This window comes from Lepisosteus oculatus, chromosome 2, assembly GCF_040954835.1.
Source record: "Lepisosteus oculatus isolate fLepOcu1 chromosome 2, fLepOcu1.hap2, whole genome shotgun sequence".
In the NCBI taxonomy this organism is placed as follows: domain Eukaryota; kingdom Metazoa; phylum Chordata; class Actinopteri; order Semionotiformes; family Lepisosteidae; genus Lepisosteus; species Lepisosteus oculatus.
Genome location: NC_090697.1, coordinates 29,003,001 through 29,018,957, shown reverse-complemented (window position 1 = coordinate 29,018,957; position 15,957 = coordinate 29,003,001). Strand labels below are relative to the sequence as shown.

At 46.7% G+C, this 15,957-nt stretch overlaps 1 long non-coding RNA gene across 2 annotated transcripts; it reads left to right on the top strand.

The window, feature by feature from the left end:
* Position 1: 1 nt before the first annotated feature.
* LOC107078049 (uncharacterized) lies at positions 2-1,385 on the top strand. 2 transcript variants are annotated; one of them, XR_011193552.1, is made up of 3 exons: positions 2-202; positions 580-703; positions 959-1,385. It is a non-coding gene; the product is annotated as an uncharacterized lncRNA (long non-coding RNA). The 2 variants fall into 2 exon arrangements; XR_011193546.1 differs by having other exon boundaries at positions 580-784.
* The last annotated feature ends 14,572 nt before the right edge of the window (positions 1,386-15,957 follow it).

Below are 15,957 nucleotides of genomic sequence, written 5' to 3'. Positions count from 1 at the left end.
CCTGACGCGTTTTTCCTGGGGAGCGACGGAAGGATCACACAGGAGGAACAGGAGAAGAAGCAGAGGGATCAGGAAGGAGGGAGAGAAGAAGCATCAGAGGGCAATGAAAAAATAGCTGAAAGAGCACTGAAGGAAGAGACCCAGGAGAAAAAGCCCAAGCTGCCAGTGAGGAAGAAAAACAGCATTGAGCACCCGCTAAACTGTGAGTGTCTCTGATAATAATAACAATCATTACTATTACATCGCTTTCAATAATCCCAGTCCGGGTCATGGTGGCCCAGAGCCTATCCCTGGAAGCACTGAACCCTGGATGGGACGATCGTCCATCACAGGGCACACACAGACATATAATCAATCCGGGGACCAGTTTCTCCAGATGACCATGAACCTGTCAGGTTGTCTTTGGACTGTGAGAGAAAACAACATGAACACAGAGAGAACATACAAGCTCCACACACATAACACACCAGGAATTGAATCCAGGGCCCCAGTGCTGTAAGACAGCAGTGCTAACCTCTGTGCCACTCTTCTTATTATTCAGCTTGACATAGTAAACACATTTTATTACCTTCACTGTAGGAGCAGTACTGTAACGCTACAGGGTTCACGTGGGCACCCTCACCTGCTGCCTGCACAGGTCGGCCCCCCACCGTCAGGGACTCGAACCCGGGCCTCCGGCATCACTCAACAGGGACCCAGCCTGGTGAGCTAAAGAGAGATCTCCTCTCAGCCCAGCGGCTGTGGTCCTGCTATTACAGGGAAGGGCGGTGACATCACCGCTCTGGTAAGCCGGCTCTTACACACTCACCGGTGGCCGTGAGCGTTACAGTACTTTACTGGGTAGAAACTCCTCCTCTCCCTGTGTTTCCCCTGCTTTCTGAACCTGCTGAGCATGTCCACTCAGAGGTGGCAGCAGGAACTCACTACTGCTCACTACTGCTCTGGTTCTGTTCTGCAGTGTCCAGAAGCCAGGGAAGAGATCCAGTGGGAGAAAGGGAAGCTCCAGCAGAGACAGAAGAACTGAAGGATGGGATGGGAAATATTATGAAGGATCCGGAGCTGGAGAAAGAGAAGGAGGAAACCTGACTTCCTCTCAACAGGATGGACAGAAGTCACTGATCTTCCTACCTTTTCATCTGGAAATATGAGAACATGCTTTTACACACGAGAGAGGCCATTTGGCCCATCAGACCTGTTTATTAGTTAGTAGTTAATTGTTCCCAGGATTGTATCCCACTGTTTCTTGAAAGAAGCCAGAGAATGACCTTGGGAGCAGGGATTGGCAGTTTGCTCCACACTCCCACAAACCTTTGTGTAAAGACGTTCCTCCTCTTCTTGATTTTAAATGCACTTCCTTGTAACATTGACATAAAATTATTCACTGATTTGTAGACTCCAGTATTCAAACCCCTGGATGGAGTCAGTTTGTGATTCAGAAACCCATTTGAAACAGTGCCTTCTGGGGCGCGTGCTGTTGTCTTGCAGTGAGCAGAGGTGCAGCCCAGGAGAGCCTTCCAGTGAAAACACAGCAGCGCCTTGCAGGCTGTCTTAGCTGAGGCTGCCACTGTGTGGTAGGACTGGAGCTGGCAAGCACTCAGCAGGAAATCTCTTAGGAAGACAGGAATATCCCCCTGCAGCAGTAACAATGGAAAACAAGAAATGAAATGGGCAGCTTGATGGGAGATGTATGGCCTTTTTTGACAGAATAATTAATGCCACAACTCTTCATTCTAAACCGCTGAATATTTAAGATAGGACCATCCTTTATCTTTCACTTTAGTGCAGGTGCAACACACAGCACCATTCTGCACCAGCAGCCCCACTGGAGACACACAGCACCATTCTGCACCAGCAGCCCCACCTGGAGACACACAGCACCATTCTGTACCAGCAGCCCCACTGGAGACACACAGCACCATTCTGTACCAGCAGCCCCACTGGAGACACAGCACCATTCTGTACCAGCAGCCCCACCTGGAGACACACAGCACCATTCTGTACCAGCAGCCCCACTGGAGACACACAGCACCATTCTGCACCAGCAGCCCCACTGGAGACACACAGCACCATTCTGTACCAGCAGCCCCACTGGAGACACACAGCACCATTCTGCACCAGCAGCCCCACCTGGAGACACACAGCACCATTCTGCACCAGCAGCCCCACTGGAGACACACAGCACCATTCTGTACCAGCAGCCCCACTGGAGACACACAGCACCATTCTGTACCAGCAGATACACAGAAGATCGGGAAGGGGAGGGGGTGGAACTACCATTGAGGTTTAACACCTCTTACAAACTGCCCTTTAATCAATGTCTCATATGAAAAATGATACCTCCTGCTGTACAGTGTCCTCAGTCACCACACTGAATCCTTGATTTGTTAACTCTGGTCCAGAGGAAAGAGTGCCACCTCCTTGTCTATCAACACTACTTGAAGCAGTGGAGTTTTTGCCTGGATATCTCTCACTCAGACCCAGGCCTGCTGAGCTCCTGGGATCTGACCAGATCAGTGTAGAAGCGGGTGGCGATGATAACGTTAAGCTTGACAGTGTGGACATATGGCAATCTTGGCTTGTATGTCAGTCTCTGTAGCACTTCTGATCACTGACAGTGTCATTTCTTCACCTCCTCTCCTTCAGTCACTGTTTTTTTCGAAGCCTTGGGAACAGAACGAACCTCACGGTCCTTGACATTTTGTTAATAATCAACATTACGTCACTATACATTCAGATTCGAGAGTCAGTCTGGAGCTGCATCTACATGTGCCTCATGATCATAAAGCAAGAAGATGTTTAAGGTTGAGGCAATTTTTCAAGATTCAAGTTTTATGGAGGATTGAAGGGGCTACTGTATGTGTGTAACCTGTCTGAATGCAGCCTGGTTGTGAGTGAAAGGCAAGACGAGAAATCAGAGGAAAACTTGTTATACCAAATATTTCTGCACAAAGGCTTCACCAGTGAGTAGTTGTATAGCTGAACAGTGAAACAGTAACCACAGGACACAAGAGACTATGTGGAATTGCACTTAAAGTTGAGAACAGAAGGCACTTCTTTACACAAAAGGTGATGGGAGTGTGGAACAACCTACCCAGCAATCTCGATTAAACTGATATCCTGGCTTATTTCAAGAAACAGCTGGATGAGATCAATTAAGTATTAAGAAATACATAGGACAGATGGACTGAATGGCTGTTTGTAACCTTCCTTGCCTTCGTAAATATCATCCCGTTAACTGCGCTGCCGTGATGACATCCTCCTCACCTCTCCACTAACGGGGGCGCAAGGCTGTGAAGAAGGTCTAACACTCGGATCTGCAGAATCAACAGGGATGTTACTCTTGTGGTCCGCCACAAACCAGGAGAGCTTATTTGTCCAATCATGGCTCTTCCATTCAGCCGTCTGGCTTCTGTGCGAAGTCGGGCTGAGCTCTTCAGTGACTGTGCCCTGTTGATTGGGTCAGTGCGTAAATAAAGGCTCCTTACTGTATGTGCTGTGGCCTTGTGGGAAAACACAGCTGCTCTCAATCAAGGTGTGTTTGAAGAGCTCCTTCCTCTTCCTGATGCTGGAATCCAAGGTCAGGGCAGTGTGGCTTTCAAAAGGATTACAAACTGCGCTGCTCTGGGGTGGTGAATTAAATATTGCTGCGACTATTGCTGCTTATTACCACTAGGGGGAGAACTAACCACACGCTTCACTGTTGCTCTATAATACGCTTAGCTTTCGATTGCATAAGTCATAAATTCGAACACTCTGAATGTGTAACAGTAGTAGTAACCACAACAGCCACACTCTTTGTATTGTAACGTATCCCTCACATGTTCACCAGCAGGGCTTAGGTAGATATAAAAGCAAGGTGAAAATTGCAGGGCACAGTATGAACACTCGCAAGTTGCATGAAATACTGCTTTGGACAGATTTTACACAAGCTTCTGGGTCACTGACCTCAGGTCAGGTCTCCATACTGTCCATCACCTCCTCCTCCCACAGAGAGCAGAATAAATAAGACCTTAGAGCATCACAAGCGGCGGGAGCCTCTCTGCCCATCTGGCCTGTTTGATAATTAGTATGTAACTGATCCCAGGGTCTCGTTCACCTGTTTCTTGAAACTTCAAAAACATGACTGTGCAGCTTGTTCCACCCTCCCACCACTCCTCGCGTAAATGCTTGCCTCATATCCTGACTGGAGGATCGCTTTCAGCCATTGTTTGAAAGAAAAACAAGTACTGGCTTCAAAAACATGGCTGGACAGCTTGTTCGTATGCTCTTGAGTTCAAAAGACACGAGAGCACAGGAGTCTTGGTTTCTTATTGGTTCATCTAGGACATGTGGTCCTACTAACAGCCAACAATCTTCTCAGAAGTGCAGGCCTTGTCCAATTACAGATGGCGTTTCTGTTTTTCCAACAGCAGATGCTTGCGCACCCTCACTGAGCCACTAATCCCAGAGTCCTCCTGGGCCAGGCAGTGTTCAGCCAAGGCAAGCGCCAAGCATGTCTATTAAGTAACTTTCTCCAAGGTTTTCATTTTAAACCTCTGATCTATACAAGACAACTTACTGCACTTTCTTTTCTTAAGAACTCATTGCTTACTACTTATTGTTACTTATTAGGAAAACTGCTAATACACAATAATTCCGAGAAATGGATCCCTTTAGCATGCCATTAGAGCAACAATCCTCATGACCCTTTCCCATTGCGAAAGCCACACGTAAGCAGCAGGTGGCAGCATTGACTAAGAAATCTCACCGCTGTGCTCATTTACTGTGTTTGCAGCTCAATGATGGAGAATTATTTTTTCCCTTCCCACTGGGCTCGTTGATAAAAACGTTCGCATATCTACACCGTCCCTGTGTTTGTGCATGAATATGCAATTGAGAAAAAACAAACACAACTGTGTTTTCATTTCTTAACTGAACACAAGGGAATTAAGGCAAGCCCCGGGACCTGGGGGGGAAAACGAAGCGGATTATTTGTATTTTTGGCTCTTGCGGGAGTGGGTATAAACGAGGGAGATTAGTGACCACGGCCTCAGCCTCCACAGATCCCCCTCTCACGGAGCCGGCGGATGGGCACGGCGCCGCGCGGGCCACGTGCCTGGCACGGGCTCTGCAGGCAGAAGAGCGGGTCTTGCTGCGTGGGGCAGCACGTGTCACACACAGTCTGCACGGGGGGCAGGGGGGAGTTTGGGCGCAGCTCAACCCTTCGATTTCACGCACTGTCTGCTGTTCGGAAGCGCTTCAGTTCCTGGTTGGCAAATGACCGCTTATAATTGGTTTAAACCTTCTGATAAACTAATGGAGAATAAGTGCAATACTAATTGGTCCTTATGCCTGGTATTTATTGCCGCGCTTACTAAGTGGGTTTAGATGGCGCACACATTGAATATTAAAGCGTTGTCAGTGTAGATTCATTGTTAATGGCCCGCTTTAAGCAATATTGGCGCAAGGTCATTTCCGTCCTCAGAAGTGATTGCGCCAGGGCGCGGAGAGCCTCCCGGCGGCCACTCTGCGGAAGAGCAGCTTCTGGAACTGAGCAGCTTGTGCGCGAGTTTCTGCAGACCGCGCGTCACGCCCAGCCCGTCTCTTACCGGCTCTGATGCCGGGAGAGTGCGCTGGGTTTCTATTTCGTCCCGGGCTGGCTGCGTTCTGCCCGTCCCGGCGCTTGGGCAGGTACTGGGGGGTCCAGTAGATTTTCCGAACTTGAATTTTTCTTTTCTGTTCTGCCTTTTAATTTTGTTTTTCTATTTGTAGAGCACTGAAGTAAAACACCATGATCATAAATAACACGGTATTAGTAGTGGTAGTATTACCATATATTATAGTATATTAAGTACTGTTACGAGATATTTAAGATGTTTATCAGGTTTCTAGGAAGAAATGTCCCCACCTGCTGAGATGTTGACCAGCCCGCAGTGCCTGACTCGACTATCTTATGAGTAAATTCTACCCTCACTATCCTACGTTTTCCATTTTCAGCATTTTTGAAGGATTGTTACACGTGAAAACACTATGAAACTCATATTTTGCACAGAATAGTTGTGTAATTATCACCATTCATACTTATCTTCTCATACTTAAGGTCTTTTACGACATCCAGTATTTAATCTCTTTTACAGCAGGTTTGGGGCTGTAGTGCTCATGCTGTCATGATGCAGATATAGTCATCTGAATCACACAAATTGCAAAGACTTCATTAATTGCAGAATTTTAATGTGCGGTTCCTACAAATAGTTTTTTCTTGTTTTTTTTTTCCTTACATGCAAATCTCTCAGCGAAAAGATTAATCTCATTTGTATGTAGTTTGTATTCAGAGAACCATTAAAAATAATATTTTTTCCCTCCTTTAAGACATATTTCGCACAAAGTTTTTATGCCACATGTGCTCATATAATTATTTTGGAAGAGACAGATTTAGGCTTGTGTTTGACATCAAGTTACTTTTAAACAGTAATCTTCTGAAGTTACCGGGATTGCTTGTTTAAATGGAGATGCATATGTTGCAAATTACATTTAAGAGGCAATGTATACATTTTTGTAGTAACTATACAAACACACTACACAGATATGTGGAACTGATTACATTAATTTTCTGTAGGCAATATACTGTATACTACATAGAGAACATATACTATTCACAAATATTAAATATATGTAATATAAAATATACTTGCATATATCATATACTGTATAATGCTGTTATATGCTGTATAATATATGTGCATGTAGAATATACAGTACTGTACAGATATGCATATATACTGTATGCAGCATATGCTGACCATGTTCTTGGGCCTGCACATGGCCCATTGGAGTTCAAGAGGGACCACCAGGAATACTGCTATAATAACAGTTGCAGCTGGCTCTGGAACTAATGCTGCGCCCCTGATCAGAGGGGAGAGTTTAACATGGTGGAGTGGGCATGCAGTGTACCCATCAGGACAGGAGGGAATGCCAGCATAGTGACCCCCCAATGGGCCAATGGACCTTCAGAGGACGAGGGGCTCTTTCACTTGACCTCTTGTGTTAATCAAGGTGGCAGACCTGTTTGTCACAGGAATTCAAGGAAGGTGGCACAAGAGAAGAAGCCATTCATCCCTTCTGGCCTGTTGGGTAGTAAGTACTGTTGTTGATTGATCTCAGGGTCTTATTCAGCTGCACCTTGAGAGAAAGCAGAATACCGGCTTCAACAACATGGCTGGGAAGCTTGTTCCACGCTCCCCCAACTCTTTTTGTAAATAGCCTCCTGTTCTTGGTTGTAAATGAACTTCCACATAGTTTGCACCACTCTCAAGAGGTCCATTGGGTTGGCTTTGTCAAATCTGAATTCTTGAATCAGGTTCAGCTTGCTTTTAGAGCCCACAGACACTATAGATTTCATTTCAATACTGTCAAAGAGATGAGAAATATAAGCTGTTTTGTTTGGGATAAATCATTGTACCTTGAAAGCAATTTTCATTATTGTACAGGACCTGCTGAGTAAACAGCTTTTATAAAGAGACATTAAATTGAGAATGAACCAATATCTGTCACTACAGGAAACAGATAATGGCCGTGCTATGGGTGTCTTAATATTGCATTGTGCAAAGTAAACATGAAAATAAATCAAGAGAAATAAGCGCAGAGTCAAGAGCGTAATTAACCGCGTTTTTTTTCTGTTCTTTTTAAGTGCGCAATTACAGTTTTATTTATGGAGAGATCAGCGTGTCTTATTCTCTTGGGCTGAGTTTATTCCGCAGGAAGCAGGTTGTTCCGAGAGCCGGGGTTAAGCTTGTGGCCGGCGCCCCGTGTCCGGGCAGGCCTGCTGTCCGTTTCTACTGTTCCCGTTCAGAGCCTCCGGAAACGAGCCAGTGACGGCTCTGATGGCACCCATCAGGGGCTCCTGCGGGCCGAAAACAGTTCTCACATCGCAGCGCGGCCGATGAGATTGTAATCAACGCCAGCTGCATTTTCAAACGCAGCCGACTTGCGCCGGCGGTCTGCAGGGGCTTGGTAATGAAGTCAGAGGTCGGCGCTTCTGCCCAGAGCTGTGTGCGGACGCGAGTCACGGCAGGCGTGTCTGATGAATCTGTTCCACTCGGGGAAGCCAGTTAAAGCAGCAGGACGCGGGACAGACTCCAGCATCCCCTTTGTGAAGTGGATCAGCAGGTGTTGATCTGAGCGTTTTCAGATCCGCACTGTGTGATTATCCGCTTCTCCTCGAAGACCTCAGTCGACTTCATTGAAATGCAAATTCAGATTGTTGATTGAAAAAGAGCCTCACAGACACAACTAAGACCGGCCTCCATGCAGCAGTTGTTGTCGTCGTTAGCATTTTGTATTATTTCTGAGGGGTCTTTTATTGCTGGAACCACTGCAAACTGTTTCAGGAGTGGAAGGATTTTCTTTCTAGCTGGGAGAACTGGGAGAAGGGAGCTTTGGGGTTTCTTCATGAGATTTCGGGGTTCCCACCTGGTGCCGCTTTAAAATCTGTGAAGGTAGAAGAATGGCTTCTTCATCTCTCAGGAATGCAGGTCACTCTGCCTGCTGGCCAAGGGCTAACTCATCCTTACCCAGGTAATAATAATAATAATAATAATAATAATAATAATAATTGCTTACACTTATATAGTGCTTTTCTGGACACTCCACTCAAAGCGCTTTACAGGTAATGGGGACTCCCCTCCACCACCACCAATGTGCAGCCCCACCTACAGTAGATGATGCGACGGCAGCCATAGTGCGCCAGAACGCTCACCACACACCAGCTCTCAGTGGGGAGGAGAGCAGAGTAATGCAGCCAATTCATAGAGGGGGATTATTGGGAGGCCATGATTGGTAAGGGCCGATGGGGAAACTTGGCCAGGACGCCGGGGTTACACCCCTACTCTTTTCGAGAAAGGTAAGCACCAACCAGCGACTGAGACAGCCTGGGACGGTCAGTGTTAGCAAAAAGTAGGGAGGACCCGATGCAGAACACCAGGGCGATCTCCAAAGGCGTAGTCGAAAGAACAATCCGAGGTCCGAAAGCCGTAGGTAAACTAGCCGGTGCCAAAGTACAAATAACCAGAGGAGGAGCCGTAATCCGTCAGGGAGCTGTCACGGAAGTCTGAAAAACGGGACGAACCGTGGAGAGGCAGGAGAGCAAAAATGAGCCAATGCGTAGCGGCGAGACGGGGAGTTAGCCCGGGCTCATTAGTGCAAAGAGTTCAGGAGTGCCGTATAGAAACCCATGCCCTCAGGTAGTGGACGTGGGGCGACCTGGTGCTAGGCGGGTCTCAGGACATCCGAACGTCAATGCTGAGCCAGGGCAGAGTCCAAGACCCGGAAATATATAGTCCCAGAGAGAGAGAAACACCGGAAGGACAGCAAAGAACCGGAAATGAGAGACAGGATAGAGAAGGAGCACCCTCTGGCTTGCAGAGGGCGTGACAGGAGCTGAGAGTCAAAACCAGAACGGGAGCAAAAGTATCAAAACCGAAACCAGGAGACGTAGACGGAGAACAAACCAGGGCCAGGAAGCCAAAAACCAAGTAGTGAATAACAGTAAGACTGGGAGTAGCTCTAGCCAGGAAAACCCTAATACTGAGCACCGGGAAGAGTGTGAGGCAGCATTCAATAGGCTGGGGAAAAGGGCTAATTGGGAACCGTGCTGGAATGTGAGGTGGAATGACGATTCTTCCGGGGGTCTGGCGTAACAGTCAGTCCATTATGGGACTTTTCAAACAGGTGGGCCCAGGAAAACAGACCACCCACAGAAGCAGCCATACAGTACAGACTAGTGCAGGACCAGGGACACTACTGTAGGACGTGCTGTCCTTCAGATGAACCATTAAACTGAAGTCCTGCTCATTGGTTATTAGACATCCCAGGGCTGATTGTAACAGTAAGGGTGTGAATCCAGGTATCCCTAATAAACTCCACTCTGTTCCCCCTTAATTCAAAAATTGCAGCAGTTACATGCATGTGCGTGTCGTATGCAGTATTTGCAATTTTTCCATCTCTTCTATGCCTGGTGATGTATTCCACTGGGTGTATAAATCTGAGATAACTGCTCAGTCACCGTCCGAATCTGTAAAATGCAGCACTAAAACGAAATTTGACCCTGGATGCATCTGAATGAATAAATACCTACCATTATATGCCCTCTTTATTTGGCATGAAGTGTGTAGTACTCTGATTTCCACCACAATCCACAGCAACCCAGCAGCACAGATATTTTCAGGCCCCTCTGTTGCTGAACAGAACCACACTTCATAGCACACACTGCAGCACTCCAGTGCTAGCTGGATTCACTCAGCAGGACCTGCTGCAGAGCTTGCAGCAGGTTCAGGCCAAATGGCAGACCTCGAAGGACCACATTCCCCGGGAAACGTTGGAAGAATGAGCTGCTGCCCCCAGTCATCTGACCAGCTGCTGACAATGGGCCAAGTGAGAGTTAAAAAGCAGGAAGCAGGGGACTTCTGTGCTGGTTCTGAATCTGTGGTCTGAATCTAAGAGTGAGGCTGGTTCTGTGAAACATCTGCGGTGAGGCTGGTTCTGTGAGGAGTCTGGTTCTGTGAGGAGTCTGTAGTGAGGCTGGTTCTGTGAGGAGTCTGCGGTGAGGCTGGTTCTGTGAGGAGTCTGGTTCTGTGAGGAGTCTGTAGTGAGGCTGGTTCTGTGAGGAGTCTGCGGTGAGGCTGGTTCTGTGAGGAGTCTGGTTCTGTGAAGAGTCTGCAGTGAGGCTGGTTCTGTGAGGAGTCTGCGGTGAGGCTGGTTCTGTGAGGAGTCTGTAGTGAGGCTGGTTCTGTGAGGAGTCTGCGGTGAGGCTGGTTCTGTGAGGAGTCTGTAGTGAGGCTGGTTCTGTGAGGAGTCTGCGGTGAGGCTGGTTCTGTGAGGAGTCTGGTTCTGTGAAGAGTCTGCAGTGAGGCTGGTTCTGTGAGGAGTCTGCGGTGTGGCTGGTTCTGTGAGGAGTCTGGTTCTGTGAAGAGTCTGCAGTGAGGCTGGTTCTGTGAGGAGTCTGCGGTGAGCCTGGTTCTGTGAGGAGTCTGGACAGAGACTGGTTTTGAAGAGCTGTTTGGCCCTTCATAGCCATCCAGCATGATACTTAGGAACTTGAAAAAGCCCATTATCATCTCAGAAATGAGCTAGTCTTTTATTTTAGTGATTTGGTTTGTTTCATTTCCCCCTGCACTGTAAATAAAGAGCACTTATTTGTTCCTTACAGCTGTGTTTCTGTCTGGGTCCATCTGTCTATAAAGACCCCGTTACGGCATGCCCACACTGGGTTGTCACTCACACTCAGAAACCAAACCTGATATGAAGATTTCATCTTGAAGTGAGAACAAAAATCATCTCATTTAGAGATCTTCAAGAATAACAGCTCATATTTGTGCTTTAAAGCATCTGGTCCTATTCCTTCCAGGGTGGCAGGCTGGGCAGCCTTGTCCCTGAGCTCAGACGAAGACAGGCCGCTGGGAACTGGCTTAGACAGTATTGTATTACTGCAGTGATACACGTGCAGGCTGTTGACCAAACTTCTGAAATTTGCAGAACTTCAAAATTTCTGCACCTTTCCGGCCAACTCTTTCTTATCGAAGCAAAGTGATCGCCACAGCTGTGTGCATGTTTCCTGTGAAGAGAAGCTGAGTGAGAGCAGCGCATGTCAGGAGTGGAGATTAGGGGAGGAAGACCACTGTACAGCACATCGTTGTCCTTGGTGCACAGTGTTGATGTGTTCTCTAGTCAGACTGGGCAATCTGTGACATGTTGACACGCATCCCACTCCCTCAGCACACAGATACACGTAGACACGGAGTGTGCGTCTCTCAGCAAGACCTCCTGCTCCAGCTCATGTCTGTGCTTCATACTGTCCCTCTGGCCGAGCTGACAGGGCGACAGGGACAGCAGATGTTCTCCTTCGTCTGACGTGTCCATCAGTAAGACTGGAGTACTCTCCTCTGAGTGGAAGGAGGAGTGGAGCTTTTGAAACAGCGATGTTTGCGTTGATGGAATTACTCCTTCTTCCTTCCATTTTCTGATGACTTGATCCAATTCAGGGTCCCCGGGGTTGAGCCAGAGCCTATCCCAGCAAGCAACGGGTGCAAGGCAGGATACACCCTGGAGCGAGTGCTAGTCCATTCCAGGGCACACACAGACACATTCACACCAGGGCCAGTTTCCCCGGATGACAACCTACCAGTGTGACTTTGGGCTGTGGGCAGATATAAAGAGGGAACCAAGCCCAGGAACTGAACCCAGGGCCCCAGCGCTTTGAGGCTGCAATGCTAACCCCTGCACCTACACACCATCCTGAATTATAATAATAATAATAATAATAATAATAATAATAATAATTGCTTACACTTATATAGCGCTTTTCTGGACACTCCACTCAAAGCGCTTTACAGGCAATGGGGACTCCCTTCCACCACCACCAGTGTGCAGCCCCACCTGGATGATTCGACGGCAGCCATAGTGCGCCACAACGCTCACCACACACCAGCTCTCAGTGGGGAGGAGAGCAGAGGAATGAAACCAATTTATAGAGGGGGATTGTTAGGAGGCCATGATTGATAAAGGCCGATGGGGAAATTAGGCCAGGATGCCGGGGTTACACCCCTACTCTTTTCGAGAAACACCCTGGGATTTTTAATGACCACAGAGAGTCAGGACCTCGGTTTTACGTCTCATCCGAAGGATAATAGAATTATCCTTCTGGTTCTAAAATAATTATTTTTCCTCTTCTCTGTGCGCTTTTCCAAAGAAAATAACGAGGATGAAAACCAGCATTGATTCCATTATCCTTTTTTAATAGGGTTGTGGGAAAAGAACTCCAGGAAAAAAGGAGAAATGAATCAAGCCTCAACAATTCACTGCTGGTGGCGCCATTAATCTGAGATTCCAGCGCTCTTTGTTGTCGACAGAAGACTCTTCTCACGTTCAGCCCAGCTTCTCAGGACAACAACGCCCAGACACGACCTCACATCCTCAGCGTTGCTTTGGAGAAGTTATTTTGCAAACAACAGAAAGGTTGATCTGCAGTATTCAGACAGAAAGTATTTAAAGGAAAGTTTAAGAACCTGCTCTGGGCCGAAGACAGAGCTGGACGTCAGGAGAAGGTTTTTTTTTTTAGCCGGAGGTTAATTAGTGTGAGAACCGCTGCTGCTGGTCACAGACAGCCCGTCGGCAGGGGTCAGGAAGGCGGAGGGATAACTGCTCTTTTAGAAAGCGCATTAAGCCCAGCGCAAGGTTGCAGACAGGGCTGAAAAAGATCATTATGTGGATTGACCGAGTTAATCCAAGCGGCCGTTTCAGGCACAGTGAGGCAGAGAGAGGGATTTATCCACAACGTGGTGATTGGCAGGATATAGAAAGGTTTCAGGGGGCACTGCTCTACTGTGGCCGCTGCTTCTGCTGCTTTACGCTTTCAAATATGAAATCCAATCCAAAATCTGCCACCGAAGAGGTTTACCACAGTACATAGAACTGGTGTTTGAGGGCAAGCAGCATGGGTTATAGAGTGTGTGTGTGATGCGGAATAGTTCATTAGCCCACTCATGCACAGTTGACTTATTTCTGGATAGGGTCAACCCAGAACCTGTCTCAGAGCCTAGAGTGTAAGGCAGAGCCAGTCAACCTAGCCAGCATACCACTGGAAGGCGACCAGAGCACCTAGAGGAATCAGAAACCACACAAACACATACAGAATATGCAAGCTTCACACAGAATCGAACCCTGGACCCAGGAGCTGTAAAAAAAAACGTGTCTAACTGCCACAGCGTTGTTCTCTCCTATTCTCTCCTCAAAAGCGGATTCGCTGCAAACAAAAACATCTTCCTCAGAAACGTACTCCTTTCTGCAACTGTGCAGGGCTCCTTTGCAGTTAATAATCATTAACATTATTACATTATTAGAGGGCTCCTTTGGCAGCTCCCATTAATAAGCTCCTGTGACTGTAATCCAGGGCCTCGCAGGCTTCTGCGAGTATCTGCTTTAACGAGACGCCTTTCTGTGCACGTTCCAGCGCGAAGAGGTTCATTCCACACTGCGAAACAGAAAGGAGAAACACAACGTTTCAACGCCTTGGAGCCTGTTTAAGGTGTCAGGATGGAATTAACCTTCACTTGTTCCCGGTCATCTGTCTGTGCAGGCTGCAGTCCTGCATTTAATCATTTCAATTACCTGGCTCGAGACAGGCGCTACATCAGAGTACACAGCGTTTGTACTTTGTGCAAATGCTCTTTCCAACCTAAATTGCCTACCTTTTACTTTCCAGCTGTGTGTGACCCTTTCTGGGCCCCTTAGGAATTGGTACTCTTGGATCAAATGTGCTCTCAGTCTGCTTTGTTATGAATAGTTATAGATGATAACCTGTCTGAATTTATCAATCCTCTGAGACCACAAATTATTCATGGTGATGTCTTCCTCAGCTTCTTCTTTTATTGTTGTGGTGACTAGGACACAGTGCTCTAAAAGTCTTACTAGAAGCAGAACTTTTTGTTTTTTTAGTACTTCCTCAGTAATACCTTGACATGGATATAGAATAACCTACACAGATGCCCAGATCCCTCTCCTGCGTAGCGTTCTGCAGCTCCAAAGCACCCATGTGATATTCACAGTGGGTGTTCCTACTTTGTACTTTAAAATACTGCAACCCAGAATCTGCCACTGTAGAGATCTGTCTCTACCACAGGACAGAACTGGTGTTTGCACCAAGAGCAACTTTGCATTTACTGTATCAATGTTGATTTGTATTGGACAAGTGTCAGCCCAGTTCTGGATTTTGTCTGAGTCAGTCTGTAATGTCCTACAAAAGAGAAACACACTTATACCCACACACACTGTATATATACATACTGTACAGTATATACACACACACAGTTATACAATATATCCACAAACTGTATACTCACACATACGTACATACACATACTATTCAGTAAATGCACTCACACACATACTGTATATACCTACACATACATACTGTATATGCACACACAGTAAGCATACAAATACTCACATTTACATCAACACACATACACATACTGTATACACACATACAGTATGCTTTCACACAAGCATGCACGTTTACACATACATAAATAGACGTGCGCACACAAAGATACACACACACATCCAGGCAAACACACAAATACATGTTGTCTCAGTTAATCTGTCTTTCTTAACATTTAAAGGAGAATTTCATTGCAAGATTCCCACCAGCATTGAGAGCAAAAGGAAAATGTCTTTAATTACAGCATGTTAGTCTTTTCTGGAAACAAGGCTGTAGCTGCTACACTGTCACATCAGCAGGAGAGGAGCCCCCGCCGAGCTCGCTGACAACACTCTGAATTAGAATTATGATAATTTTATCATTACCAGGACTCAGGCTCAAATTCTTGATTATTTTTCTTTATCTGGGTTCATCAATCCGTGTGTAAAACCACATTTGAATATCTCTGCAGAGAAGACTGGATTAATTTAGGAGTTAAGATGTGCTGTTGAATTCAGAAGGGCTTCTTTTCATTATGTTTAAGAAAATGAAGAATTTAGTGACTGGCTGTTTGAAACATTTATCATCAGAAAAGTGGTTATTAGCTGAAGACAGACACTCATCGTTCAGAAAACATGAACCGGGGGACACAAGAGGCAACTAAATTGAAGGAGCAAGAGGCACGTCTTTACACAAAGAGTTGTGGGAGTATAGAACAAACAGCCCAGGCATGTTGTTGAAGCTTGGCTTCTTTCAAGAAATAGCTGGATGACATCCTTGGAGCAATTAATTTCTAACTACCAATCAAGCCAGATTAGCCAAAATTGCCCTCCTCTCATTTGTAGATGTTCTTTTGTTCCAATACACATACTATATGTCAGGGGTGGCATGGTGGTGCAGTGGTTAGCCATGAGTTCACTTACAAACCTGGGGTGCTGTCTGTGTGGAGTTTGTATGTTCTCCTTGTGTTCATGTGGGTTTCCTCCAGGTGCTCTGGTCTCCTCCCA